General features: G+C 53.7%; 3 non-coding genes and 1 pseudogene across 3 annotated transcripts; 1 reads left to right on the top strand and 3 right to left on the bottom strand.

Annotated features, from left to right (window-relative positions):
- LOC128364363 (surfeit locus protein 4-like) overlaps window positions 1-5,000 on the bottom strand; it is an 11,601-nt pseudogene that overhangs the window by 765 nt on the left and 5,836 nt on the right.
- On the bottom strand, window positions 799-880 carry trnas-gcu (transfer RNA serine (anticodon GCU)). Its single transcript has one exon. It is a non-coding gene; the product is annotated as a tRNA-Ser (tRNA).
- On the top strand, window positions 1,687-1,759 carry trnaa-cgc (transfer RNA alanine (anticodon CGC)). The gene has a single exon. It is a non-coding gene; the product is annotated as a tRNA-Ala (tRNA).
- trnas-gcu (transfer RNA serine (anticodon GCU)) lies at window positions 2,085-2,166 on the bottom strand. The gene has a single exon. It is a non-coding gene; the product is annotated as a tRNA-Ser (tRNA).

The raw sequence follows: 5,000 nt of genomic DNA, 5'->3' as shown, positions 1-5,000 counted from the left end.
AAAGCCCACCGCCACCAGGACCATCAGAGCCGTGCCCACCAAGTTCTGCAGCACCTGAGGGGGGGGGGAGAATACAGGGGGGGTTTAAAGGAGGAAGGAAGGATGGAAGGAAGGATGGAAGGAAGGAATGATTAACCCTTGTGTCGTCCTCCCGGGTCAAATGCACCTGAGGGGAGAACACAGGTTTAAAACCTTTATAGGACACTCATTGAAAGGAAGGGAAGGAAGGATGGAAGGATGGAAGGATGGATGGAAGGATGGAAGGAAGGACGGAAGGAAGGATGGAAGGATGGAAGGAGGGAGGAAGGAAGGGATCAAATGCACCTGAGGGGAGAACACAGGGATTAAAACCCTTTATAGGACACTCATTGGAAGGAAGGGAAGGAAGGGAAGGAAGGACGGAGGGAGGAAAGAAGGTAGGGGGGAGGAAAGAAAGAGAGAAGGAGGGAGGGAGGAAGGGAAGAAAGAAGGATGGCAGGACAGAAGGAGGGGAGAACACAGGGATTTAAACCCTTTATAGGACACTCATTGGAAGGAAGGGAGGAAGGATGGAAGGAAGGGAAGGAAGGAAGGAAGGAAGGAAGGTAGGGAAGGAAGGGAAGGAGGGAGGAAGGATGGAAGGAAGGAGGGAGGAAGGACATCATCAGAGCCGTGCCCACCAGGTTCTGCAGCACCTGAGGGGGGGGGGGGGACACAGGGATTACATCATTTAGTTTTTTAGTATTATGACTTTAACTCCAAACTGAGAACAATAACTAGAACTATAAAGATAATGATGTGACTAAAGTGGAGTTGCTGCGACGAGGATGGGATTCGAACCCACGCGTGCAGAGCACAATGGATTAGCAGTCCATCGCCTTAACCACTCGGCCATCTCGTCTGTTAACAGGCAGGTTGAAAGTCCATCTTCTCGCGTTTGTCGTGTTTGGACACGCTGTGAAACACAGTGAGGTCAGGTGACGTGACTGGAGGTGTGAATAGGTGAGACACCTCTTTGGAAGGATTGAATCATAGCTGGCAGTCTAACAGCCCGTTCACGCATACAGACGTGAACACTGGAGACACAGCAGGACGCCTTTCATTGTCAAACCAACTCTGATAAACTGCCAACGCTACCCAAAGGGAAGTTGAGGAAAGTTCAACTTGATGCAAAAGTTAAGAGAAAAAAAAGGTGGAGTGGGAAGAGAAATCAGGCTAGCAAAGTGCTTACAGTACATGTAGGAGAGCTCTCTTCATGTGAATTCTTTGTTGCAGCGCACAATAAAGTTGAAGGCAATATTGCGTCCTCAAAGAAAGAAAGCCTTGTGGAGAATGCGGGCATCGATCCCGCTACCTCTCGCATGCTAAGCAAGCGCTCTACCATTTGAGCTAATTCCCCTGTCTTAAGTCTTTCAAGACTGTCGATCGCTCTCTCCGGCAGTCTGGAAATGAGGCTTTTCTCGTTGGCTTGTAGTCATGTGAACGCGGAGGACTGAATTGAACAGGACTCCAACTCACGCGTGCAGAGCACAATGGATTAACAGGTTTTTACACACACCCGGAAGGTGTGGAGGGTCTAATTTGTACACTTTCTAAGTGGATGAACCAAAGACAAAAAAGTTGTTCCACTTCCAGGAACATGAATCCTCCAGAGGGGAGGAAGTATGCGAAGCGCAGCGAGGAGCTAGACGACCTCAGCTTCCTGCAGGGGAATTAGCTCAAGTGGTAGAGCGCTCGCTTCGCATGTGAGAGGTAGCGGGATCGATGCCCGCATTCTCCAGAAGGCCTTTACCTATTTCCTCAACTGACTCAGGGAAGCTTGGCCACAGGGCTGGTTGGTAAACTCTTTTAGTTGGGAGGGTAAAAGAAAGTGGACACATGTAACAAGCTGTGATAGCTTCCTGCAATTTGGACCGTCTGTACCCTAGTAGGTATGTGAGGAAGGTCTTTGGACACGCCTTACTTTTGGTCAGTGGTGCGTGGATTGATTTGGCCTCCTTGGCTGGATGAACTGAACTGAATTAATGGCTGTAAATCCAGGCCTTGATGGTGGAGCCAGTTAGCTCGATGACGTGACAACACAGCTGACTAAAGTGGAGTTGCTGCGACGAGGATGGGATTCGAACCCACGCGTGCAGAGCACAATGGATTAGCAGTCCATCGCCTTAACCACTCGGCCACCTCGTCTGTTAACAGGCAGGTTGAAAGTCCATCTTTGTCGGTTTGTGTAGAGACTGCAGGTGTGAATAAGTGAGAGTCTTTGGAAGGATAGTAAAATGTTTCATATAAAAACAGGCCTGGAGGGTTTATTTAAATATCAGCAATATGTATTTTATTTATGTGTGTGTGTGTGTGCGTGTGTGTGTGTGTGTGTGTGTGTGTGTGTGTGTGTGTGTGACTCACACTCAGCAGACTGAGGTCAAAGTGCAGCAGGGTCATGAACATGAGGACGAGGAGGACTCTTCCTCCCAGCTGCAGCAGATGTTTGGGAGAACTCTGATGGCCGAGAGACGGGACGCCTGCGAAGACGCTGCGCACCTCCGCACGACACTCTGCCAGCAGGAGGAGCAGCCCTCCTGCTAGAGACAGGTTCCTGCAGGAGGAGGAGGGGGGGGGGGTTAAACCATTAACCATATACATTACATCTGACTAATAATACCTGCACTGGGAGCAGATCTACCTGCACTGGGAGCAGGTGTACCTGCATTGGGAGCAGGTGTACCTGCATTGGGAGCAGATGTACCTGCACTGGGAGCAGGTCTACCTGCATTGGGAGCAGCTGTGGTTTAATCAGCTGGAGTCGATGAAGTAAACAACATGCAGACTACAGCAGGTCAAAGGTCAAAGGTCAAAGGTCACAGACTCACCTCATCAGGAACTTGGGGTCCCAGAGGATGCTGTACGCCAACGTCTGCAGAGAGACACAGCTGTTCATACAGGAAGTGATGTCATAACCATGGAGTATGTGTATATGTGTGTGTGTGTGTGTGTGTGCGTGTGTCTCTGTGTGTGTGTGTGCGTGTGTCTCTGTGTGTGTGTGTGTGTGTGTGTGTGTGTGTGTGTGTGTGTACCTGCACGCCGATGACACCAAACAGAGTGAAACAGGCGTTCTGAACAAAGTTTCTGCTGAGAATCAAAACACAGCCGCCTGTAAAAGTACACAAGTTTTATTAGTGATGCAGTTAAAGTATTAGTGTATAGTGTGTAGTAGTGTGTATAGTGTGTAGTAGTGTGTAGTAGTGTGTATTACCCAGCTGCCCCAGCAGGTTGAGCAGGACGAACATGCAGGCCAGGAAGCGTCCGCAGCCCCAGCTGGACTCGATGTACTCGCTCTGCTCGCTCCACTGGAACCACATCCGGACCCCGTCCTCCAGGAAGGTGCTGACCAGACACAGCCGGGCCACATGGGGGAGGTAGTGCTTCGAGACCCGCAGGAACTACGGGGGGAGGGGGGGGCACATGGAGGAGGGGGGGGGCATCATTACAACCATCTGCAGCCTGGTGTTAAATGATTCACATGAAGCTTTAATCAGAGCTGGAACTGTTTCCTTGTCTTTGGCGCCTCCTGTGGCAACGAGCTGTAACTGCAGGTTCAGCCTACAGGGACACAACTGCTTATAAAGAGGGGAAGGGGCCCCTGGGTAGGGAGGGGCCCTGGGCAAGAAGGGGCCCAGGCAGGAAGGGTAGGAAGGGGTCCTTTCCTACCCTTCCTACCCAGGCCCCTTCTTGCCCAGGGGCCCGGGCAGGAAGGGTAGGAAGGGGCCCCTGGGTAGGAAGGGCAGGAAGAGGCCCCTGGGTAGGAAGGGCAGGAAGAGGCCCCTGGGTAGGAAGGGCCCTAGGCAGGAAGGGTAGGAAGAGGCCCCTGGGTAGGAAGGGTAGGAAGGGGCCCGGGCAGGAAGGGTAGGAAGGGGCCCCTGGGTAGGAAGGGCCCTGGGCAGGAAGGGTAGGAAGGGCACTGGGCAGGAAGGGGACTGGGCAGGAAGGAGCCCCTGAGCAGGAAGGGGACCCTGGGTAGGAAGCGGCCCCTGGGCAGGAAGGACAGGAAGGGGCCCTGGGTAGGAAGGGGACTGGGCAGGAAGGGGACTGGGCAGGAAGGGCCCTGGGCAGGAAGGGCCCTGGGTAGGAAGGGTAGGAAGGAGCCCTGAGCAGGAAGGGGCCTGGGCAGGAAGGGGCCCCTGGGCAGGAAGGGGCCCTGGGTAGGAAGGGGCCCTGGGCAGGAAGGGGCCCTGGGCAGGAAGGGGCCTGGGCAGGAAGGGGCCCTGGGCAGGAAGGGCCCCTGGGCAGGAAGGGGACTGGGCAGGAAGGGGCTCTGGGCAGGAAGGGGACTGGGCAGGAAGGGGACTGGGCAGGAAGGGGCTCTGGGCAGGAAGGGGCCCTGGGCAGGAAGGGGCCTGGGCAGGAAGGGGCCCTGGGCAGGAAGGGGCCCTGGGCAGGAAGGGGCCCTGGGCAGGAAGGGGCCTGGGCAGGAAGGGGCTGTGGGCAGGAAGGGGCCCCTGGGTAGGAAGGGGCCCTGGGCAGGAAGGGGCCCCTGGGCAGGAAGGGGCCTGGGTAGGAAGGGGCCCTGGGCAGGAAGGGGCCTGGGCAGGAAGGGGCCCTGGGCAGGGAGGGCAGGAAGGGACCCTGGGCAGGAAGGGGCCACGACAACCAGTTTGTAAAACTACAAAGATGTTCCTCAGTGTGGCTGTTACAGACATTAACATCTTGATGACTGAAGGCTGATCATCATCATCATCATCATCATCACCACCATCATCATCATCATCATCATCATCATCACCATCATCATCATCATCATCATCACCATCATCATCATCATCATCATCACCTTCATCATCATCATCACCTTCATCATCATCATCATCATCATCATCATCATCACCATCACCACCATCATCATCACCATCATCATCATCATCAGACTGTGTATGTGGCAGAAAAACATACTGAACTACTTCCTGTGTAAAACAAACAGGAAACCTTCATTTAGTTTCTGCTCAGAGACTCAAGCTGTTTAACACTGG

This window comes from Scomber japonicus, chromosome 9, assembly GCF_027409825.1.
Source record: "Scomber japonicus isolate fScoJap1 chromosome 9, fScoJap1.pri, whole genome shotgun sequence".
In the NCBI taxonomy this organism is placed as follows: domain Eukaryota; kingdom Metazoa; phylum Chordata; class Actinopteri; order Scombriformes; family Scombridae; genus Scomber; species Scomber japonicus.
This window is presented reverse-complemented; position numbering and strand designations above follow the sequence as displayed.